The following is a 26,454-nucleotide window of genomic DNA, read 5'->3' as shown; positions in this document are numbered from 1 at the left end:
CCCCCCACCAACCCCCCATTGTACACACACACACACTTCCTGTGACTTGCAGAGCACCCCGAGCTCACTGAGCCCAGATCTGTTTTCCTGCCCAACATCAGTGCACACACACAGACGAATCTGACCCCAGATCAGCCTCTGTATGAATGCTCAGAGCGGGCCATCCATCACATTAAAGGGAAGCTGAAGTGTGACTTCTCTCAATTACTGCGTGATCAGCTCTGTTCAGCAGCGCAGAGGTCACGGGCCCCGTTTATTACTCACACACACACAGACTCTTCTGACCACTACCTGACCGCTCAATGTGCCACAACATCATTACTGACCATCATGATGTCATGCGGCAACAATTCTGCAGCGGACAGAGAAAGAAAAAATCCAAACGTGTGAGAAACACACTGTTGTTCGGTTTCCTCTTCGAGTTTGACATGAGAAAATCAGTTTCAGTGTACTTTTCATGCGACAATAATAAGAACGACTTATTTAAAATGAGCTGAATCAACACAATTCTTCAGATTTCGTTAGGACGACTTAATTGTTTTATCTTCAATCCACTTAAATTTCATGATTTATCAGGGGTTGCCATAGCGTAATGAACCGCCAACCATTCCTGCGGATTTTTTACACAGTGGATGCCCTTCCAGCTGCAACCCAGTACTGGGAAACACCCATACACTCTCTTATTTACACATTCATACACTACGGCCAATTTCGTTTAGCCAATTCACCTTTAGTGCATGTGTTTTGACAGTGGGGGAAACCGGAGCACCCAGAGGAAACCCACGCCAACACGGAGAAAACATGCAAACTCCACACAGAAATGCCAACTGGCCCAAACGGGACTTAAACCAGCGACCTTCTTTCTGTGAGGCGACAGTGCTAATCAGAGCTAATGTGTCAACCTTAAAGTCAATATTAGAAGACCCCTAAATAATTTTATTTGTTCTTCTTCGATTGGCTACAGAACAAACACTGTAAAAAATGCAGGTTCAACAATATTTATTCATGCTGTTCAAACACAAAATCATTAAGTAACTTATTTTTCATTTTTTGGGAACTTTTAAACAGATGTTAAACAGATGTTATTAAACCTTTAAAGAATTTAACAAATGTTAACATTTCACATCCAAAGAAATGTAAAATTCTCAAGGAGTCTTATGACTTTTATGAATATATTCTGAAGAAAGTCTTGTTTATTTTAATTTGGGTGAAAAAAGTAAGAAGGTCGCTGGTTCGAGCCTCGGCTCAGTTGGCGTTTCTGTGCGGAGTTTGCATGTTCTCCCTGCGTTGGCGTGGGTTTCTTCCGGGTGCTCCGGTTTCCCCCACAGTCCAAAGACATGCGGAACAGGTGAATTGGGTAGGCTAAATTGGCCGTAGTGTATGAATGTGTGTGTGTGGATGTTTCCCAGAGATGGGTTGCGGCTGGAAAGGCATCCGCTGCGTAAAAACTTGCTGGATAAGTTGGTGGTTCATTGCGCTGTGGCGACCCCGGATTAATAAAGGGACTAAGCCGACAAGAAAATGAATGAATGAATGAATGAATGAATGAGATCAATATTGTTAGCCCCTAAATATATATATATCGATTTGCTGCAGAACAAACACTGTAAAAAAAATCCAGGTTCCATACAATTTATCCATGTTGTCCAAACACAAATTTATTAAGTAGTTTTTTTTTTTTTTGCAAATATTTTTTTAAACACTGACTTTATTTATTGTAGTTTTTTTACATATAGTTATAATTATATAAAAATTATATAAAAAATTCCAATAAATAAATAAGTAAATAAATAAATAAATGTTATTTTATGTGCAATCCACTTAAATTTAAGTTTACTTAACTGATTTGTGTTGGGACAACTTGACTGAATTGTGTGGAACCCAGCACTTTTTAAAGTGTTTTCGCCATTAAACAATAAATTGTGAAATATTTAATGAATCACAAATAATTAAAGAATACAAATTTCACTGTAAGGCTGATAGTTTTGATTTCAACTGAGTATAGAAAAACACTATAAAAAAAATGCAGGGTTCCACACAATTCATTCATGTTGTCCCAACACAAATCGACCAAGTTAACTTGACACTTTTAACAAATTTATGTGGATTGAACATAAAAAAATTAGGTTGTCCCAATGAAATTTCAAGAATTGTGTTAATTCAGCTTATTAGTTTGTACAAGCAAAAAAAAAAGCAAAAAAAAAACAAAAAAAAATATATATATATAAATAATATTTTTTCAAATATTTCCTAAATGATGTTTAACAGAGCAAAGAATGTTTCAAAGTATTTCCTATAATATTTTTTCTTCTGCAGAAAGTCTGATTAGTTTTGTTTCGGCTAGAATAAAAACTGTTTTTATTTTTTTTTAAACCATTTTAAGGTCAATATTATAAGCTCCTTGAGCAATATAATTTTCGGTAATAATTAAACTTCGACTTCAACTTTATATGATACAATTTACCCCTAAATGCCGATTTACAAGACATCAGAATCTGTGAACAATTTCAGGTTGAGTCATAACATTTACATTTACATTTACATTTACATTTAGTCATTTAGCAGACGCTTTTATCCAAAGCGACTTACAAATGAGGACAAGGAAGCAATTTACACCACTAAGAGCAACAATGAATAAGTACTAAAGGCAAGTTTCAGGTCTGTAAAGTCTAAGAAGGGAAGTGTTAGTAATTTTTTTTTTTTTTTTTTTTTTTTTTTTTTTTTTTTTTTTTTTTTTTTTTGTACAGTTAGTGTGATATTCAAATAGGCAATTGCAGATTAGGAAGTGAAGTGGAGACTAAATAGTTGAGTTTTTAGTCGTTTCTTGAAAATAGCGAGTGACTCTGCTGTTCTGATGCAGTTAGGGAGTTCATTCCACCAACTGGGCAGATTGAGCGTGAGCGTTCGCGAAAGTGATTTTTTTCCTCTTTGGGATGGAACCACGAGGCGACGTTCATTCACAGAACGCAAGTTTCTGGAGGGCACATAGATCTGCAGAAGTGAGTGCAGATAAGAAGGTGCTAGGCCAGAAGTCACTTTGTAGGCAAACATCAGAGTTTTGAATTTGATGCGAGCAGCAACTGGCAGCCAGTGCAAACGGACTAGCAGCGGAGTGACATGTGCTCGTTTAGGTTCATTGAAGACAACTCGTGCTGCTGCATTCTGGAGCAGTTGAAGAGGCTTGATAGAGTTAGCTGGAAGCCCAGCTAGTAGAGAGTTGCAGTAATCCAGTTTGGAGAGAACAAGAGCTTGAACAAGGAGTTGAGCTGCATGTTCCGATAAGAAGGGTCGGATCTTTCTGATGTTATAGAGTGCAAATCTGCACGATCGAGCAGTTCTAGAAATGTGGTCAGAGAAGTTTAGTTGGTCATCAATCGTTACTCCAAGGCTTTTCACCATTTTGGATGCAGTAATGGTTGCCCCATCCATCTGGATTGAAAAGTTATGGTGTAGAGTCGGGTTGGCAGAAACTACAAGCATTTCCGTTTTTTCATTTAATCAGTAGCCCTCATTTACAGGTCCGGCTAATGCTTTACAGCATGAACAGTAGACTTTTCATCACGTTCGTAGGTTCCATATAAATGTTGCTTTGTATCACTACATCTCTGTGTTTGCTAAATAAGTGTGGTTAAGCATGCACCTCCACACACACATTACAGCGATAAGCATATCATAAACAATTTGATAAGAACAGAGGGATTGACTGCAAAATACCCAGAGAGGGAAACGGAGAATGATGGGGGGATCGAAGGAAGAGGGTGATTTAATGTGAGCAATTTTAACATTTAAACGAGTGGGAGAGGAAACCAAAAAGGAAAGAAAGGAAAGGAAACTTCAAAATGCTCTTTGAGGAGAATGAGATCACAGGCAGCAATTATATAATTCCTGTCAAGTGATGGCAGAGATAGCCTAGCAGGAATGCGAACGCCGCGCAGCAAACAACTGCGTTTCTGAGCGGGCCCGAGCTCCTCAGGTCATCCGAAGGGCAGTCGCAGGAAGCGGAGCGGAGATGCTGGACCACTGCTGATTTAGGTTCACACATGAGACTCAGCACGGACAAGAGAGTTTCTCAAAAATGACTGATTTTGTGGAGAGTTTTCTCAAAATTAGCAACGTTGTTTGAGTTGTTTTGCTGTGAAATGCAAACATGGACAATCAATTAAAAATATAGATATTATCTAATACTGTCAAATGACTAATCATGACTAATCACATCATTATTAAAAGCTTGTATTTAGATTATATATAGATTTAATTATATATTTATATCTAATACAATTTATACATAATATATATTAAGATATGCAAATATTTTTGTTTGGTATTTCTTTGTAATTTATAATACTGTGCATAAGTCTTAGGTCCCCAGCAGGGCTTTATTTGTGCCGGAACACGCCGGATCCGCCACCTCTGAAATCTAATCCGGCACCTTATTTTACAGATCCCCCTCATCAACTGTCCACTGTTCACTTTCACTTTCTTCCACGACTCCCCAACCCTCTTTACTTTCGTCCGCGGCACCCCTCGATTTCGATTTTGGCTTCTAATGATTATGAAAAACCATTAATCGAGATAAACAATAAAAGTCAACCTTAAAGGGCACCTTTGGTGAAAAATCTACTTTTCAAGCAGTTTGGGCAGACATGTGTGTAGGTATAGTGTATAGACCGTCATATTGGGGTGATATAAACACCAGCAGCTAGCTCTCTGCAACTCTCACATGGTCGCCCACTGAAGCTAAGCAGGGCTGCGCCCGGTCAGTACCTGGATGGGGGACCACATGGGAAAGCTAGGTTGCTGCCGGAAGTGGTGTTAGTGAGGCCAGCAGGGGGCGCCCAACCTGCGGTCTGTGTGGGTCCTAATGCCCCAGTATAGTGACGGGGACTCTATACTGCTCAGTGAGCACCGTCTTTCGGATGAGATGTTAAACCGAAGTCCCGACTCTCTGTGGTCGTTAAAAATCCCAGGATGTCCTTCAAAAAGAGTAGGGGTTTAACCCCGGCATCCTGGCCAAATCTGCCCACTGGCCTCTGTCCATCATGGCCTCCTAACCATCCCCATATTCAATTGGCTTCATCACTGTCTCCTCTCCACCAATTAGCTGGTGTGCGGACTGGCGCAAAATGGCTGCCATCGCGTCATCCAGGTGGATGCTGCACACTGGTGGTGGATGAGGAGACTCCCCCCATTGTGTAAAGCGCTTTGAGTGCCCAGGAAAGCGTTTTATAAATGTAAGTAATTATTATTAGTATTATTATAAACACATCCAGACCTTTTTTATTTCAATTTAACAACATAAAAACGGTGGATCAATTGGAGTGGTTTTCGAATTGATTGACAGCTGTTGCATTAAACATGTCATGGTAGTCACGTGTATAATCATGTCAACAAGACCAGACGTGGGCAAAGCAACCGGGAATAAAAGATCTGTTCAGTTTGTAGGATCATCAATCTTCATTAAATGTGATCAAGAGTGAGTTGATCAAGCAGAAAGACACGTAGAAAAGATAGGCGGGACGGACTCGCCTTAAAGGCGCAGTACGACAAAACCTCCTAGTGGAAAGATGTATAAAACAGGATCTAGTAAAAGGTATAATGAAAAATCTGATGGGTGTTTTGAGCTGAAACTTTACAGACACATTCTGGAGACGCAAAACACTTATATTAAATCTGAAAAAAACGGGTAACCTAGGTGCCCTTTAAAGGCACAAAAGGGTACCCTAAAGCTACTAATGTCCACCTGTACCGTACAAAACTCTACCTTTCGAAAAAGGCACCACCCCAGTGACAGATTTGTTACCTTTATTTCTGCATGCTTGCATCACAGTAGAAACACAATGCGAGCGCATGTCATGTTCTGGCAGGCTATTTTTGTTTTACTGTACAGTACTTCAGAGTGGAAGAACGCAGCTGAACTCTGACCTGTGTGAGAGTCTGGTCGTGGCCTGGTGTGGGCGGAGGGCAGGCTGGCGCAGAGGCTCGTGTGCAGGGGTAAACGGGGCAATAAAGGAGTAGAGGGTTCATGGAGGGTTCCCAGGCAGAACAGTGTGGCTGGTGGAGGCAGTTTGTCTGCAGAAACACAGGCAGACTCCAGCAGAGATGCCTATCAGCGCTGCTACAGCCTGGTGGGGGCAGGGGACAAGAGGAAGGGTGAGAAAAAAAACAGGGGAGAGAAAGAGAGAGAGAAATTTAAAAAGAGTTTGTTTTTACGCATAAACCCGTACAGTATTGCACGCACTGCGTACAGTTGACGTCAGAATTATTCGCCCTCCTGTTTTTTTTTTTTCATTTTCAAATGTTTCCCAAATGATATTTAACAGATTCAGAAATTTTTCACAGTATTTCCTATATTATTTTTTTCTTCTTCTTCAGGGGAAAGTCATTATTGATTTATTTTGGCTAGAATAAAAGCAGCTTTTTAAAAAAAAAAAAACACCTTAAGGTCAATATTATTATATGTTTGTATAAACTTAAAAACATTTTTTATTTTATTTAACTTTTTGAACTTTCACTTTCAATTAACCTACAGTTTGACATATTTAAAATAAGACCAAGCTTAAATCTTTGCACCAAAGTGTTAAAGACTGGCAATCATTGAAGCTGAACGTAATTTTCATGTCTATATTCAAAATGCTGGCGACTATTAAAGGGTTAAGTTAGTAGTGTTAGTTAACAGCTTGTTAATACATTGAACTGTAACCTATACTAACTAATTACCAATACATTTCATTTGATATACTTGAAATGGCTGCTGTTTGCTATGGAATGGCCAGTGGATGTACTCTAGCATACAAAAAGATTTTATTATTGTGAGAAAACGACAGTATGTTTGACTATTAATGATATGATCAACAGTGCCGTCTTGTCTTTAGTGTAACTGCTCATATTATGAACCTACTTGAATGTCAGTGTTGTTGATATGATCTTAAGTTATGCTTATAAACGCTGCCTCTGGGCCAAGGCTGGTCGAATTCAGCACATGTTGACATACCAGTTATGGTAATCGTAGTCCGTTTTCTTGATCTTTTTGGTCAGGCGAGTCTGAAATCACCAGGGTCCGTGATCTGAACAGTTCCTACTTTAGAACTCCTTGCAAATGAGTGTTTTCCGAATGGCTTTAAAGTACTATCTTAACGGATCTTATTCAAGTGCAAGATGTTAGGCTTCACCAAATAACGCCAAAGATAAAATCTATCAACTTATCAGGCTATATAAAAGTCGAATGCTACAGAGCGTGATTAGGTTTTTTTTGTTTTTAATTGTGACTCTGTAAGTCTATTTGAATCCACATGTAGCATAAATTCGGGTTTATGGCCCTTGGTGAAACCACCCACAGCGAAGCAACAAGCCGTTCTTTATTCCAGTTTATTCCAGATGGCCCTAAAGCAAATTTCGTTATAAGATGATAATTCCCCTTTTATTGCATTGTAATTATTATCCGCAATGTTTTGAAATAATAGCTTATATTTGTATTTGTGTTACTTGTGTGCACTGCTACTGACCTCTGAGAGAATCCTTGAAATTAATAGTCAAGTACATCAAATGTATAATGGATTTTATTTTAAAAATCTATATTAGTCTCATTCTCTTTTATGGCAAACATATAAACACCTACAGCTGAATTTAATGGTTCTTTTTCAGTTGAGAAAACTATTAAACTCCGAACTCATTTTCTTTTTGGCTTAGTCCCTTTATTTTTGGGGTCGCCATAGTGGAATGAACCGCCAACTTATCCAGCATATGTTTTACACAGCGGATGCCCTTCCAGCTGCAACCCATCTCTGGGAAACATCCATACAACCTCATTCACACTCATACACTATGGACATTTTAGCCTACCCAATTCACCTGTACCGCATGCAACCCAAGCTCATTCTGAAAACGTAGTCCCGCGGACGTTTCTGGAGACAGCGGAATACGTCCTGGGAGGTATGTACGGCTGCATTTATTTTTTTCAAGCGAATGCTATGGGGCGGTGTGACGCTGTTCCCTTTTGTGTTTGCCGGCCGGCCGGCCGACCGCTTACCTCCTTGTGGAGGACTTTCCCACTGCAACCCGTTTGTCCACTCAGCTCACCGTGTACGTCGGCAGGCATGAGATGCAGAGAGGAGTTGACCACGGCGATCGGTTTCGAGTCCGGGGAAGAGCGGTTTCAGCAATCAGGTAAGACAAAAACAGAATCCCAAAAATTAAGTGAACGAGTTTCGTAACAGGGTGAGAACGCGGTGAAATCCGAAAACGCGGTAGAAAAAAAAAAATCAGGGCTTTTCTTTTTTTGGACGGCTTTTGTAAACTGTTGCTCAGGTTTAGGGAAGCGAGCGGGCGGGCGGGTCAATCGGTAAAATTGGTTGGGTTTAGGGAAGGAGGAGGGCGGGTCAGCTGATTGGCCGGTCCCGCAGTCAATCATCCGGTCAGTTGGACATCGGCCTCTGGTGGGTTAACGCAAGAACAGCGTGGGCGCGAACAGCGGCCTCTCACGGATTCGCAAAAACAAAAACTGCAGCCGTACGTACCCGCCGGGATGTATTCCGCGGTCTCCAGAAACGTCCGCGGGACTACGTTTCCACAATGAGCCTGGGTTGACCGCATGTCTTTGGACTGTGAGGGAAACCGGAGCACCCGGAGGAAACCCACGCGAATGTGGGGAGAACATGCAAACTCCACACAGAAATGCCAACTGACCCAGGCGGGACTCAAACCAGTGACCTTCTTGCTGTGAGGCGACTAGCTACTGCGCCACAGTGTCTCCGGTAAAAATATAAAAAAAAATACAAAAAAAATAAAATCAAAGGGCGGCTAATAATTCTGACTGCACATTGTTGTATTTATTTTATACTATTTATGTTTTAAAAAGAGAATATAAACCGTCTGACAAGATCTCCATACATTCACTCATGTTGTTCAACCACGCCATAAATAGTTTTCTTCTGGGCATTCCCGGCCATCCCAACCAAGTCAATTGTAAAATCGTTATGTAGAATTGTCGTTTTGCTCTTTTAATTTGGAACCAGTATCATAAAAACAATCATATCCTGCACAGAATATAAAACAGTCAATCAACAGAACGTGAGGTTTAAGAAAAACCAAAACATATATCATAACACGCCTCAGAAAGCTACAGCCAAGAACCATATGCCCCGAAGAACTCCATAGAGCCTGAAAAGAAGAGTGTCTTTGTTGAAAGGTGTTGCAAAGATCCATTGAAAACCTTTAGTTTCAAGAGCATAAACAGAAAAAGAGAGAGAAAAAGAAAGAGAGAGCGAGCAGCTGCGGGAGTGTGAGCATTCGCTGTTTACTAATGCATCAGCTCCAGGCGACGTGCTTTATTCTCTCTGCAGATTGAGATGACATGGTTCCAGGGCTGAAGGGCCGCAGACAGGACTAATGTCGTCTGTCTCCGACACAGCGGCATCAAAGTAGCAATGTATGTGTGTCCAGGCACTCTTGAGCCTCTGTTAGCATTTAATCTGATTACACGAATCTGACTGGGGGGCAGCAACAGAGGGGGCGTCAAGAAGTCTAAATTCGTTGGGCTGAGATGACTTATAATCACTTTACGCAAGTCATACCCAAAAGAATGCCTAATCTATTCTCTGCTTTATGAGTGTGCCTAACAAATACACGTGTGTGTGTGTGTGTGTGTGTGTGTGTGTGTCTACAGAGAAAGGAGAAAAGTTGTTTTCTTATGCAATCCGTTGCCCCGTGACCCCACCCTTGTGGAGTAGAAAAATAACATTGGCTGTTGCGTTGTGATTAAATGTCAATGAACAGAGGTAGATGGTAAAGGCCACCTGAAAATATATAGGTTTCTTTCACTCACATAGAGTTTACACTGTAAAAAGTGATTAGTTACTTAAAATTGCCTTAAAAACAACAAGTTGACTTTACAAAAATAATGCAAGCAAACCAATTGTAACTTTGAGCTTTTTAGTTGGCTTAATTTGCATAAATATGCAGATTGTACTCACCTTTTTTAAAGTCAACTAATCCCTTTTTACAGTGTCAGACTATTTTAGCAAATAATTACTATAATTATCACAATAATACATATTTGGTGCTTCATTAAGTCTAAAAAAATCTAAAATTATAGCCTGTATTGATTTTTGAAGATGCAGGAGTCTGGAAGAGCAGATTTACTTTACTGTATGTTATTTTGAAATAAAGGAGAAATAAAGGTACGTGAGCTGTCACTGGGGTGGTACTTTTTTCAAAAGGTACCAAATTTTTACAAAATTCCAGTTTTTCTTGTTTGCTTTGACCTGGTTAAAGAAACTAAGATCCACTCTATTTTCCTCATCACTTTCCCAGCAGAGCAGATAACATGTCTTGCAAATGTGTAAACCCTTTTTCATTGGATTGACACGTTTTCCCCAACATTTTTTAAAACTGTTAACACGGATGTCATTCAAGCAGTCCAAACCCTATTGTTTTAGCTATGGTAACCAAACAGAAACCATCTATTTCTAATCATTAGACACTACCAAGATCAGTATGAATTCACTGAAGCACCGGTTTGACACTCCTTCACACAAATCTTCAATCAGCAATCAGTCTGCAAACCTCATAAAACAGTGGCTAGTGTTGTTCTGTGCCAGCATGGAAGGAGGAGGTCAATATTGGCTATGTCTTATACTCCCAATAGATTTGACTGTATTTTGGTTTACATTTGTTTTCTCTAATATTTACTGTATTTTAATACTTTTGTCTGTTTATTTTTTTATTATTTTTTTTTTTTAGTTTTGTTTTTTCAGTATTTCTGTTTTCAGCCACAGTTATAAAAATGTCATGAATTCAATGTAAATTTAATCAAAGCATTTCTTATTCTGGATCCGATTCTTTGCAAAAAGGCAAATTTGACAGCCCAAATAGAAAGACAACAAACGGCATAGGCAGTAAGACGCAATGACAAGCAAAAGGGCACTGATTCAAGTTCTGTCTTTTGTTTTGTTATTGTGAAATGATTAATTGAAAGAGCTCATATATTGCAAGTTGTATTGTTTGAAGGTAAAACTAGCTTTTGTTGCATATTTTAAATGTTTTAACACGGTTAGAGCTTTTTGCAGTATTTTTTTGGAGTTTCAGTTGACAGCTGAATCGAAGCAATCAAGAAAAACTGTAATACCTCAAGGGTACATATTGGTACCTAAAAAGTACAAAAGTGTTCCTCTAAAATTTGTAGGTACTAATATATACTTTTAGGTACCAATATGGGCCCTTCAAGTACAAATGTGTACCTTTTGAAAAGGTACCACCCCAGTGACAGCTCTCGTACCTTTATTTCTGAGAGTGTAGATGCAGAAAAGCTGGGGAAAAAACAATTATAATAAAGGTGTATTGGAATAAAGTGATTAGTTTACTTTTTTTTTTTTTTAAATGTGCATAATTATAAAAATTAAGTTGTAATGGGTTTACTACGTTATTTTTGTAAAGTCAACTTGTTGCTTTTAAAGTGATTGGTTCTCTCGCTTTAAGTAACTAAACACTTTTTACCCTGTAGTAACTTAGCAATGAAAACAATGAGCACACTTGTTTTTTAAAGGGGGGTGTCAGGGTTCTTGTTGGGGGCCCTAGTTGGATCTCTAAGTACCCCAAAACAGCGTGGGCCCTTAGAATCCTAACCCCCAATTTGTGTATTTATAAATTGTATTTCGAATTTACGAATTTTGTTTTGAATTTACGAATTGTGTTTTGTGTGTTTATGAAGTGTGTTTTGAACTTACGAATTGGATTTGTGTATTTATGAATTGTGTTTTGAATTTACGAATTGTGTTTTGTGTGTATATGAAATGTGTTTTGAACTTACAAATTGGATTTGTGTATTTATAAATTGTGTTTTGAGTTTATGAATTGCGTTTTGAATTTACGAATTGTGTTGTGTGTATTTATGAAGTGTGATTTGTATTTACGAATTGTGGTTGAATTTACGAATTGTTTTTTGTGCATTCATGAATTGTGTTTTGATTCACGAATTCTGTTTTGTGTATTTATGAAGTGTGTTTTGAGTTTATGAATTGCGTTTTGAATTTACGAATTTTGTTGTGTGTATTTATGAAGTGTGATTTGTATTTATGAATTGTGTTTTGATTCACGAATTGTTTTTTGTGCATTTATGAAGTGTGTTTTGAATTTACGAATTGCGTTTTGTGTATTTATGAAATGTGTTTCGAACTTACGAATTGGATTTGTGTATTTATGAATTGTATTTTGAATTCTCAAATTGCGTTTAGAATTTACGAATTGTGTTTTGTGTATTTATGAAGTGTGTTTTGTATTTACGAATTGTGTTTCGTGTATTTATGAATAGTGTTTTGAATTTACGAATTTTGTTTTGAATTTACAAATTGTGTTTTGTGTGTTTATGAAATGTGTTTTAAACTTACGAATGAAATTTTGTAAATGTGATTGTGTATTTTGAAACTATTATTTTTGAGACTGATCTGGCTTATTTATTAACACAGTTCAACATGAACAAATGCATTATGAAAAAAAGTTTTGCTTGTTAACATTAGTAAATGCACAATAAGTTAACATTACCTAACGTGAAATAACAGTAACTCATGTTAACAAAGTTGAATAAATACTGTAATAAATGTGTTTGCTCATGTTAGTAAAAACATTAAATAATGAACCATCATTTGAAAGTGTTACCAGTTTATCTACCATCATTTGGCAGTGCAGTTTTCTTAAATCTGACTCAAAAACACAGACAGTAATGAAGCAGAGAAAATGATTTGTGTCTTGCAGTGGTTGAATGACAGAGCAGACACACACCAGGCATCTGCTGAATGAGACACTGTGCCGGGAGTAGCAAATTGAGGTACGTGTAACATGACACAAACGAACAAAAAGTATTTAGCTAATGATTTATTATTTAAGAAGGCTCCTTAACCCCTCGGCTAGGCCCGGGCTCCATTGTAGACAGATCTGAGACCAGATAAGGGAACTTCTAATGGCGGTCAGCTGGCAGGTGGGCAAGTGAGGGACCCGGCGTCGGACCCGGCGCGGGTTAATCAGTGTTAAGTGATATTTGAGCGCAGAGCGGCGGTGCCCATGTCACTGAATACAGGGGGTTTAGAGAGTCCCGTCAGCGCAGGTAACTCACCTGAGGAGGCAGCTGGAGCAGAGCGTTGAATCCGCTACTTCTGCTAAACACATAAAAAACAGTCTCCTCTTGTCCACCTGCAGCTACTGTTGCCTTTTGCCAGGTCAAGTCAGGGTGCTTGAGTAAAAAGAGGTTATTCAATCCTGCTGAAGTGTGCTGTCAGAGAAGCTGAAGTGCCACGTGCTAATGTGGAATGCTAGCTATTGTTAGCAATAAGTGTGGAAACTGGATAAATGATTCAAATGACCATGTCTATATTATATTTCGCGCAGAGTGTAATTCTAGGTCCACATCAAATGCGAATAGAGATGAATTTGGGAATGACATTTAAAATGCAATGCTTTATCACATCTTCTGGGTAAATTCAAAAAGGTTGTGCTATCTCACGCCCAGGGGCGATTTTAGGATTTTCACTTTAGGGGGGCTCAGCTCCTTATAAGTATATATATACATACACATATTTACATACATTTGATATATATATACATTATATATATATATATATATATATATATATATATATATATATATATATATATATATATATATATATATATATATACATACATACAGGTGTACAGGTGACATTCCCATATATATATATATATATATATATATATATATATATATATATATATATATATATATATATATATATATATATATATACAGGGCCGGAGTGGGACTCCTTTTCAGCCCTGGAGTTTCAAGCCTCAGACCGGCCCACCTCAGTTCACGACTGACTATATTAAAATAAGGTCATTCCAATTCAGTTTCTAATTACACTATCACATCTTTTTTTGAGAAAACAGCTGCTTTAGAACTTCAAATGTTCAACAACCCTAACAGTATTATATGTCTTAACAATAAAAAAAAAATAACATAATCAGACGAGGATCAAACCCAGGTCAGCGACGTCGTGATCAAACGTGCTAACCACTGTACCACAACAGTTGTATGTTGTAAAGTGACTCATCTGACTTATATCATCATTAACCTGCAGGCTAGTTATATGTAATAAGAGCAGAGCTGCGGTAAAATGATGAATAAGAAGACTGTGATCAAGTAAATAAATAAATTAATTTAAAAAGTGTGACTGCTGAGAGCAACAGATTCTGGAGCTAGGGACAACGGCCCTAGTGGCCAAAACACGGACCGGCCCACCGGGAATTCTCCCGGTCCTCCCTATTAGCCAATCCGGGCCTGTATATATATATATATATATGCATATATTCATAATGTATATATAATGTATGTATATATGTGTATGTATATATATATATATAGTTAAAGTCAGAATTATTAGCCCCTCTTTGTTTTTTTTCTCTCTTTTTTTAAATATTTCCCAAATGACGTTTAACTGAGCATGAAAATTTCTACAGTATGTCTGATAATGTTTTTTCTTCAGGGGAAAGTCTTATTTGTTTTATTTCAGCAAGAATAAAAGCAGTTTTTAATTTTTTAAACACTATTTTAAGGACAAAATTATTAGCCCCTTGAGGCAATTTTTTTTGATAGTCTACAGAACAAACCATTGTTATTACTTGCCTAATTACCCTAACCTGCCTCGTTAACCTAATTAACCTAGTTAAGCCTTTAAGTGTCACTTTAAGCTGTATAGAAGTGTCCTGAAAAACATCTAGTCAAATATTATTTACTGTCATCATGGCAAAGATAAAATAAATCAGTTATTAAAACTATTATGTTTAGAAATGTGTTGGAAAAAATCTGCTCTCTTTTACACAGAAAACAGTAAAAAAATAAACAGGGGGGCTAATAGTTCTGACTTCAACTGTATGTAGTAATACACTTAAAAATGTTTAATATGGGTTGTATACTAGTATTCCACTGTATTGCATAGGCAAGCATAGCCGTTTGAGTTCTGAATAAGCCAAACAGGCTCAACCCACCTGTTTACTGTAGTAAAACCCACTTTCTATATTCAAGTGCATTTTTTGTTTCCATGTATTAAATAAACAAACTGGCACTTTTCTAATGAAATGACACACATATAAATATATATATTTTTAAACTTACAGGCTAATTCACATATTTCACGATCTGAATGATAATAATAAATAAGAAGTGCTTTTTTAAATACTAAAAAATCAGTTAAAATGAGTGCATTCTCTAAGTGCTTCTGTCTCTGTGTTTAATCCTTTCTGTGCAAGACTGAAGGGCACAGGTGTCAAACTCAGTCCCAAACGGGCCGCAGCTCTGCACAGTTTAGTTCCAACCCTAAATAAACACACCTGATCAAACTAATTGAGTCCTTCAGGAGGGTTTAAAACCTACAGGTAAGTGTGTTGGAGCAGGGTTGGAACTAAACTGTGCAGGGCTTCGGCCCTCCAGGAACTGAGTTTGACACCCCTGCTGTAGGGTATAGTCAAGGCCAAACTGTAAAGTGTTTAATATTGGGAGGTCATTTTGAAATTAAAATAGCGAAATGTTCGTTAAGAGTTTTTGCTAGAGGATACAGCTGTGCTTATGAGGTGAACGCCAAGAAAACCCGACTGCTCCTCCATGACATTGAGATACAGGTGATACAAGGTTATCTATATCAAAGAACCGCAAATAAGCAGATACTATAACAATTTATCGATAAACACACACCTCGTATTCTCGCTGTCCACAGCTGTGGATTGATAATCAAATGAAAAACGAAGACTGAGAGAAACCGAATTCTACCGTCGTTTTCCTATCAAATTTAAAGGGGACTGAGACGATAATAAAAGATTTGTGATAATAATTAAGTGACAAAACTGGTGCTTCATATGTTTTTAATTAAAAATGTAATTCATCTACATAGCACTTTTCAATAAATTAAAACATACTGTACATACAATGTATGTTACAACAGAATGATGTAAGTATCATAATATACTGTAATATTTGATCATTTTACTGGACTTGCAATGTGATGTGCATACATTTTTAAAATAATGTAACATTCTCTGTTCATTTTATCCCATTATTATTATTATTATCCATCAAATAAATACCCCAGATAAAAAAGAGACACATAAATGTACTGTAAGTAACCTAATATCAATGTCTTCACAGACTTATTTACTTGCATTTCCTGTTAAAAGAAAACAAGCTTACGAATATCAGATACTAAGAGGCCCAAACTAACAATAATTGAGCCGGAATACCTACTCGCTGCTTCCTAATTGAATAAAAACACATTAGGACGGCGACCATCATGGAACCTGTTGAATCAAGCATGCCTGGCTTTTCAGTTTAGGCAAGAAAATGCCATTTTACGTCTGTTCCTCCTACTGGATGATATTTGAGTCCCATTCTCATGTATTAAAGCGGGCGAACAGGAAATCAGTCTATATGAAAAAACAACAGCGGGGCTTTTTGTTCCACAGGCCATAAAGTAAAGGCTCGGAGTTCCAGGGAGCGAGCTATGACAGCGCAGTAATGAAGACTGGGTAATTGGAAAAAGGTTTTGGCCTGAAACGTCTCTCTACAGATTTCACCAGGCTTTTAGCGCTGTCTCCCAAATCAAAGCCAAACGGCGGGCAAACCAAACAAAGTACAAACACAAGACACGCAAGCGTAAATGAGCACTGATGGGTCGGAGCTACGCACTAAAGAAATGTTGGGTTGAAATTTGTGTTGGATGCAACTATTTAGTTTTTACAAATTTAAGTGTATTTTAAAACACTAATTTAAAACAAAACAATTCATTTGTCGCCCCAAAAAATCTCAAGAATTTTGTCGTTTCAGCTCTTTTTAAATAAGTGTTTAGAACAAACACCAAACATAATAGTTTTGAGTGCTACGATTTAAATAAAGGGTGTTCTCATTCACAAAGCATCCACATGGGTTTATTCCCAGGAGTTAAAAAAATACTAATATGCAAACCTTTAAAAACTATGTAAATCCGCTTGGATGAAAGCATCTACCAAATTAATACATGTAATAAATGAGTAGAGGGATGTGAGAGAGAAGGCGACGTGGTGGTGCAGTAGGTAGAGCTGTCACCTCACAGCAAGAAGGTCGCTGGTTCGAGCCTCGGCTGGACCAGTTGGCATTTCTGTGTGGAGTTTGCATGTTCTCCCCGTGTTCATGTGGGTCTCCTCTAGGTCACAGGTGTCAAACTCAGTCCCAAAAGGGCCGCAGCTCTGCACAGTTTAGTTCCAACCCTAATTAAACACACCTGATCAAACTAATTGAGTCCTTCAGGCTTGTTTGAAACCTACAGGTAAGTGTGTTAGAGCAGAGTTGGAACTTAACTGTGCAGGGCTTCGGCCCTCCAGGAATTGAGTTTGACACCCCTGCTCTAGGTGCTCCGGTTTCCCCCACAGTGCAAAGACATGCGGTACAGGTGAATTGAGTAGGCTAAATTGTCCATGGTGTATGAGTGTGTATGGATGTTTCATATACTGTAACATATGCTGGATTAGTTGGCGGTTCATTCCACTGTGGGGACCCCAGATTAATAAATGGACTAAGCCAAAAAGAAAATGAATGAATGAATGGAGAGAGAGATGTGAGAGATCACGACTTAATCCGTGTTTGTTTTGGCCGAACACTGAATGTTTGAACATAGGCTCAGTCTGAAAAATAGCCCTATATACATTTCTGGAGATCACGAATTATGTAGCCAGAGGTACGTATGGCTGCACTTCGTCTTTAAAAGGAATGCTATGGGGCGGTATGACATTCTGAATCCAATGTCGAGCCAACATCTTAAACCAGTGTCATATTGTTGTCTAAGACATTTATTTATCAGGTATGGCAACCAAAATCCAACGTCTGATAGACGTCATAATGGTAACATCCACACAACGTCAAGCTCATCATTAGATGTTGATATTTGATTGAATTTAGGTTGGACATTGATGTCGACGTCAACCCCAGTTTTTCTTTCTTAACAAAATGCAACGTCCCCACGACGCAGGGGTACAACGTCAATCTGGCGTCACGACGCCATTTCGGTCATCATACAGTAAACATCTGTCATCTTCTCATCAATGACCTGCATCTAAACAGTCTCTGGGTCAATGCGTGTAAAGATTTTGGGTAACACTTTATAATAACTACACACTATGAATCATTTATTAAGCATTAGCAAATAGTGAATTCATTATTTGTTAAGCATTAACTTTACATTAATAAATGTTAGTAAGCAGTTTATAACTGCAGCTACAAATGCTGTATTCTTGACTTACAACCACATGTATAATGTGCTTAATAATTGTACTTTCATACTTATTTATTTTATTTATTTTTCATTACTAAATAAAGCATTGCATTATTTACAAACCAGTTATTTAAGCATAGTTGGTGGTTTTTAACATCATTCAGAATGAGTTAGTAAATGATTATTAAACTATTGAAATCAACATTTGTATGTCTTATTATTCAGGCATATGTTTATAGTTAACTAATGTGTTAATAAATGCTTTATTAACTCAACTTCATCCAGTTTTGTGACCTATTCTAAAGTGAGGACTATTCTAGCTTTATAAATGCCTTATAAATGACAATTAAAGAGTGAGTTAAATTCTAAAAAGGAAAGAAGTACATAAACAACATTATTGATTTCTATTCATTTGAAGATACACAAATCAAACTGTATCAAATGAAAAGTAAATCTTTGCAACCTGATCTAAAATAAAATGACTGTACAGTTTAGACATTGCATCTTTTTATATTGTTAAATTTTTATATTATTGTTGTTTTATACAATTTTATGTCGTATTTTGACACTCCTGTTATTCAGCAATGTTTAATATTTACAATAATTTGACTTTTTAGATAAGATTGCAATGATTATTGTTCATTTGATACCAAACCTTTAATTATCATTTATAAGGGATTTATGAAGCATAAATAGTCCTCACTTTAGATTAGGTCACAAAACTGCCTGAAGTTGAGTTAATAAAGCATTTGTTAACATACAAAGTAACTATTAACATATGCCTGAATAATAAGACATATAAACCTTGATTTCAACAGTTTATGAATCATTTACTAACTCATTCTCAATGATCTTAAAAACCTCCAACTACTCTTAAATACAACTGGTTTGTAAATAATGCAATACTTCATTTGGTAACGAAAAATAAATCATTAACAAAGTATGAAAGTACAATTATTAAGCACATTATACATGTGGTTGTAAGTCAACAATACAGCATTTGTAGCTGCAGTTATAAACTGCTTACTAACGTTTATTAATGTAAAGTTAATGCTTAACAAATAATGAATTCAATAGATGCTAATGCTTAATAAATGGTTTATAGTGTGCAGTTATTATAAAGTGTTACCAGATTTGGGACATCTTGAACACTTTTAATGCTTCCAAACTTCCTTCCGGCGGCACTTTGGCCTGTGTAGAGCCCCGACCTCTTCCACCACTCCTCTCTAGACTTCCTGATCCAAAGCCTGCTTTCTCCAAGCTTGCACTCTTAAAATACGTAGATCAGCTTCTAAGTCCTCTAAGCACCTCTTCCATGGCCTACCAGGACATCTCAATTACAGTCATTTGAGTATTTGTACTTTGTTACCACTGAAGTTTACCCAATTAGGATGACTGTGAAACCCGTAACCCGAGTTATTTTGCTTTGCTATTTGCTATTATGAGCAAAGGAGAACAGAAAAAGTCAGCAGAATTCGTAACGTTATGCGCTAATAAATCGAACATCATAAAAGGAAGCGTATTACAACAATAAGCTTCAAGGGAGGATGGGACGTTTACACTGTAACATCAGTCATCCCGACACGTATCTCCTCTTCTATATCCCCACACCAAACTTGCTCATCTCTCTGCATTCTTCCATAAAACGGGAAAGTCATGCATTCGGAGAAGCCAGGTTGAAGATGAATCTCCACGTAAACCAGCGGCCATAAACATGTGTGGAATAAATTTATCAGTGCCACATGTGGAGCTGACACTCAGATAATACAGCAGGGAGCGAGCGAGAGAGAGAGAGCGTGAGCAGAGAGCAGATGAGACGCAACAAAAGCAAAATAGCCTTTCTTTGGAGTCGCTAAAGCACTGAATCCTCTGGCTCACAATTACTGGCGTACTTACGGGAATATATTCTGCTTTCAAGAGAAGTTAAGCTCAACTGACACCGCTTTGGCAAAATGTTGATTATAATAAACATTTATGATGTCACTTGAAGCCTACAGTATAATATGTTATCAAAGTATTAACGCATTGAGTCATGTAACGTAATTCGTAATGCATTATATGGCTGTGTGAAGTCAACTCAAGTCAGCTTTCTAAACATTTATACACTTTGCATTGTGTAATTAAAGGTTTCATGAACATTTAGATGTTAGTTTCAGTCTGTTACTTTTAAGAATAACTACTAGCTAGTGTGCTAGAAATCTAATCAAAATAGGCTCATACTGAAAACGTAGTCCTATATACATTTCTGGAGATTGCGAATTATGTAGCCAGAGGTGCGTATGGTTACATTTTGTCTTTAAAATGAACGCTTTTGTCAGGGTCAAAGGAAGACAAAGAGGGATAAATCTTTAAGGGTATTTATTCGTGTAATGCAACAACAGCCGAGAGATGAAGTGGTGTAGCAGAGGGAGAGCGATCCCTTACACAGTTCAAGTGGTGAGTTTCAGATCTTCTGTAATACAGCAATATAATTTTAGTTACTTCCCTTAAGCAGGTGTGTTTGCATCCACAGGAGATTTAGGGCAACCATGGAAGAGCACAGGAGGAATAGGGCGACTCGTTGAGGAGAACCATCTGACTTTGATTCCAGCCGATGAGTGAATGAAGGAGGTGAGTAATTATAGTGCATGGGTGATTGCGGGTGCAGGTGCGGGTGATGAATAATCAGGTGAGGGTTTATGGGTGTGGTGTGTAGTGGATGGTGAGGGAGAGCTGTGATTGGGGCTGCAGGAACGAGCTGAGGGTGTGACAGCTATGGGGTGGTATGACGTTGAAAATAATGGATATTAAATGACAGAAATTTCCTTAAATTTAAATTTCGTGTAAATATCTGTCATTTAATATCCGTTATTTTACGTTTTTGTTTCTGGGACCCCAGCTGCAGGAAATAAAGTGTAAAATAAAAAACAATTTTTACAGTGTAATTTAATTTCACTTATTCATTCGTTTTCCTTCGGCTTAGTCTCTATTTTCAGAGGTCGCCACAGCGGAATGAACCACCAACTATTCCAGCATATGTTTTACAAAGCGGATGCCCTTCCAGTCACAACCCAGTACTGGAAACACCCATGCACACTCAATCACACACACACACACACACACACACACACACACACACACACACACACACACACACACACACACACAAACACACATACCACACATTCATACACTTCAGCCAACTTAGTTTATCTAATTCACTTATAGCACCTATGTGAAATAATCTGGAGCACCCGGAGGAAACCCACACCAACACGAAGAGAACATGCAAACTCTGCACAGAAACGCCAACTGGTCTTGCCAGGACTCTTACCAGCGACCATCGTTTAAAGTTGTATTTATTTAATATTACTATTTTTATTTTTATTATACTTTTTTGATGTGGGGGTTTGAATGATATAAGTGATGGATATTATCTTATTACTAAGTGTAAATTTCAGATTTGTTTTTGCACTAAAAACGTTCAATAAAATATATATTTGAAAAAAAAACTGGTCATGTACTACATTTAGCCAATCAATGACGATGACACAGCAACTATGTAAATAACAACGTTAACCCTGGGTTTAAGAATGTACAGTGTGAAATGTCAGTTTATAAATAGCCAGGACTGAATGTTAACCATGGCTACAATATAATCAATGTGAAATGTGAAGCAAGATAGCCAAGGATTCCACTTATACCCTTGACTTAGAATGACCTCATGTTAACTATATAATTATAAAGCCTGATTACTTATGCAATGGAAGCGAATGGGGAAATCTGTAAACATTCAAATGCTCACTGTTTTTTCATGTTAACTTTTAAAAACAGTGTAAAATAAACAGTTTCTCTTTGTTGCAATGACAATGTATTCCTAAAACTAAACAACTGTAAAACGTAGTATGGTACACTGTAAAATAATTATAGCTGCATTAACTGTTTTAGTTGAATCAAATGAATTTTTCCAGTCATCTTAACTTACATCAATCAAACCAACTAAAAATATTTAGTTAAAATAAGTTAAAGTATTTGTTGTCTTGACTTTTTGTCTTACATTTTTTACAGTGTATCACCATCAGTGTAATAAATATCCATAAATTAGCAGTTTTCTGTATTTTGTGATTAATGTATTTTTTTTATTTAGTTTGTTTATGCATTAAATTGCATTATGGGACTGATCTTTAACCCCACAACAACTTTTAAGCTTGAAAAGTTGAAAAAGGGACTTTTATTAACATTTTTAATAGTTTAAAGTGAAAGTCTGGTCAGAAGTTGGCATAAACATGAAAGCATGGATCCATCCTGCCTTGTATGAACGGTTCAGGCTAGTGGTAGTGGTGTATTGGTGTGTAATTTTCTTGGCACACTTTGGGCCCATTAGTACCAATTGAGCATTGTGTCAACGCCACAGCCTACCTGAGTATTGTTGCTGACCATGTCCATCCCTTTATGATCACAGTGTACCCATCTTCTGATGGCTACTTTAAGCAGCATAACACACCATGTCATAAAACATGAATCATCTCAGTCTGGTTTCTTAAACTTGAGTTCACTGTACTCAAATGGTCTCCACAGTTACCAGATATCAATACAATAGAGCACCTTTGTGAAGTGGTGGAATAGGAGATTTGCATCATGGCATTCCCTCCTGCTCATAAGTATTACTTTCGATTGATCTTGCTTGTCTTTTGTTTCCCTTTTTAGTTGTCTATTGGTTGACTTGGTGGAGTCAGGCCTTTAAAACGGACGAAAGCGAACTTCTCACGATTCCTCATTTCACCACACCACCACAGTTTTCGACAGCTTTATTGTTGTGTTCTCCTTTATACTTTCCTTTTGATATTTGTTTGGAGTGGGGAGTTCCAACCTGCTTTAGGTTTGTTTGGTTGTTATTTATTGTGTTGCTGGGCTCCCCATGTCTTGTCATTTTGGAGAATTTTGCTGGTTATGTTATGTTAATAAATAATTAAGTTACAGCATTTTGGCCGTTGTTTATGTGTTACGTTGTCTTTGGATCACGAGTCTTATTTAAATTATGGACCCTAACAGATGTGCAGCCGACAAATCATGTCAATATATGGACCAAAATCTCTGAGGAATATTCCAGTACCTTGTTGAATCTATGCCACGAAAGATTAAGGCAGCTCTGAAGTGGGTCCAACCCGGTACTAGTTGGGTGTACCTAATAAAGTGGCCGGTTAGTGTATATATTATTTTTATAATTATGCTTGTGCTAATCAACATTATGCCACAAATACAGTCTAAAATATTACTTTAAGGCTCATCAAAGGTGTGTATGTGTGTGTGTGTTTTGCCGGTCAACTTGTAAGGGCGCCAATTTGCGGGCATTGCATTAATTATATGTGTGAACAATGTGCAAAGAGCATGACTGACAAGGCCAAGGTGATTAACTTTGGCTCGGCTCTGCCTCCTAGCTAATTACCTGGCCATTCACTGTGTCAAAACCGACTGGATCTTTAGCACACACAGAGTGCATGTGACTGCATGAGCGAATTTGTGCATATGACTATGAGTGTGTGTGCATCCGCAGTCAGCCACCAGCCTACAGGCTTGATGTCAATCAAACATTGCTCTAATTAAAAGCATCTGGAAGAGGCTGCTGGGGAAACCAATCACTATCAAAGTCCCATTTTCATATGAATGGCCTTTTTTAATTAAACTCAACAGCTAATAAAACGCCTGTATCAAAAAGATGGAGCCGTTTACCAGACAAAGCGCTTTCGCCTAAACCAAAGGAAGAGGAGAAGAGACAGGGATGAGAAAGGAAGGCTGGTAGACGCGTTGCCTTTGAACCTGTTCCGTCTTTTGTTTTTTGCTCTCGCAAGGCACCTCGCCAGCAACTATTAATGCGGTGCAAAGTTTATTTAGCATTGATGGTATTAAAGCCACAAGCCGACAATGAGAAAAGGAGACGGAAACGCAACAGTCGGTATCTCTGGAGCCGATGAAAAGAGAAGGCGGGAAAACAAATGCATCATCCTCTGTGTGTGTGGATGGTTATAAAACTGAGAATCGTAACTATGAGCAAACCTCAAATGGCTATACTTCTGAGGAATAACAAAAACCAAAAACCTATTCGTTTAAGGTCTCTGAAACCTTCGGGGACACGACTTAACTCCTGGAAAAATAAATACACACACAGGCCTGGAGTGAAAAAAAGATGATTTTTTTAAACAGTATTGTTCTGGGTTCAATGCACGCTCTATTGACAGTATTTGTGACATGTTGTTGATTACCGCAGAAAATAATACGGTCTTGAGACATCCGTCAGCTTAAAACAATAAGCAGAGTTTTCAGTAATGCGCTTTATGTGTGCTTGTTCACATGAGACTTGTGCGACAGAAGAGTTTGATCGTCTGAATGTTTACAAGTTCACTTCAGCATGCTTGCGTACTGTATATGCTGAAACATACAAGTCGGACACACTGACAGCAACATGGAAAAGTTCATATTTGTGGCTCAGGACTACTTTGGCAAACCTTTGTCAAGTACCACAATACGTAGTTACATCCCCAACATGCCAGTTAAATCTGTACTTTGCTAAAAGGAAGCCCTATGTTAACAGTGTCCAGAAGCGTTGTCGACTCCTCTGGGCTCGGAGGCATCTGGGACGGACCATCACACAGTAAAAATGTGTACTGTGTATTTGTGAATCAGTATTTCAGGTATTTATTGGGACAAATGAATGCTGTGTTCAAAAGCCAGGGTCTGTCATGGCAAAAGTAACCTGCACTTCTGTGATGCACCATCAATGCTGATATGTTCATAGAGATTTTGGAGCGCAATATGCTGCCTTCTTTTCCAGGGAAGTCCATGCATATTTCAACAAGACAATGCACAACCACATTCTGCACACAATGTTCTGCAGAGGAAGAGGATACAGGTACTTGACTGGTCTGCCTGCACTCCCGACCTGTCTCCAACTGAGTATGTGTGGCGCATTTTGAAGTGTAAGATGCAACAATGAAGACCCTGTACTGTTGCCCACCTTAAGACTTGCTTGCAGGAAGAATGGGACAAAACCACACCTGAAACACTTCATCACTTGGTGTCTTCACCCCCTAAATGTCTTTTAGGTGTTGTGAAAATGAATGGCAACATTACAAAGTGGTAAATGCTTTACTGCTCCAACTTTTTTGAAATGTGTAACAAAAACCAAAGTTGGATTATGTGTTTATTTTAGAAAAATAACAAACAATAAAACAATAAAAATCGCGAGAAGCACATTAAATAATGTTTGTTGTATTGTCTGCAATGAAATACAAGTCAAAGTAAATTTAGAAATCACTACTTTATTCTTTTACTTGTGTTTTCCATACTTTACCAACTTTTCTGATTTGGGGTTGTATGAAGTATGAACAACTTCAGAGTCATACTAATGTTTACAAATCTTGTAAGGCTACAGCATAGAACATCAATTCTGATTTAATTTCATAATAAATGCCTGATTCATAATTATTTATTTGTGCTTTCTGATTAAAGAAGTGGCTAAAATATGACAAATGCATTATAAAACTACCATAAACATGGATTTGTGGACTATATTCAGTCTTCAGAAGTCATATAATAACTCTGTGTGAGGTAATACAATGTATTCTGCACCTTGTTAAAACAAGGCAACAACAAGATCAGTGTTCATCACCGCTATATATATATATATATATATATATATATATATATATATATATATATATATATATACAGTTAAATTCAGAATTATTAGCCAACGTCGATTTTTTTTTCTTCTTTTTAAGATATTTTCCAAATGATGTTTAACAGAGCAAGGAAATTTTCACAGTATGTCTGATAATATTTTTTCTCCGGGAGAAAGTCTTATTTGTTTTGTTTCGGCTTGAATAAAAGCCGTTTTTCATTTTTTTCTAACACTATTTTAGGGACAAAATTATTAGCCCCTTTAAGCTATATTTTTTCTTGATAGTCTACAGAACAAACCATCATTATACAATAACTTGCCTAATTACCCTAACTTGCCTAGCTAACCTAATTAACCTAGTTAAACCTTTAAATGTCACTTTAAGCTGTATAGAAGTGTCTTTAAAATATCTAGTAAAATATTATTTACTGTCATCATGGCAAAGATAAAATGAATCACTTATTACAGATGAGTTATTAAAACTATTATGATTAGAAGTATGTTGACAAAATCTTCTCTCCGTTAAACAGAAATTGG

General features: G+C 37.5%; 1 long non-coding RNA gene across 12 annotated transcripts in view; it reads right to left on the bottom strand.

Annotated features, from left to right (window-relative positions):
- The window catches only part of LOC147834628 (uncharacterized), a 282,404-nt gene that overhangs the window by 157,833 nt on the left and 98,117 nt on the right, over positions 1-26,454 (bottom strand). For 8 of the 12 annotated variants that reach the window (XR_015502279.1, XR_015502278.1, XR_015502273.1 and 5 more), the window contains one exon: positions 5,923-6,122. The exons of 2 other annotated variants lie outside the window; for them this stretch is intronic. This is a non-coding gene — a long non-coding RNA (uncharacterized LOC147834628). Of the gene's footprint in view, positions 1-3,735; positions 4,133-5,922; positions 6,123-26,454 lie in introns of those variants that run through there. 2 more of the 12 variants (XR_015502271.1, XR_015502280.1) reach the window with 2 other exon arrangements.

This window comes from Danio rerio, chromosome 11 (genome assembly GCF_052040795.2).
Source record: "Danio rerio strain M-AB ecotype USA chromosome 11, GRCz13ab, whole genome shotgun sequence".
NCBI lineage: Eukaryota > Metazoa > Chordata > Actinopteri > Cypriniformes > Danionidae > Danio > Danio rerio.
The sequence above is the reverse complement of the archived record's forward strand: the minus strand, read 5'-3'. Positions and strand labels throughout refer to the sequence as shown.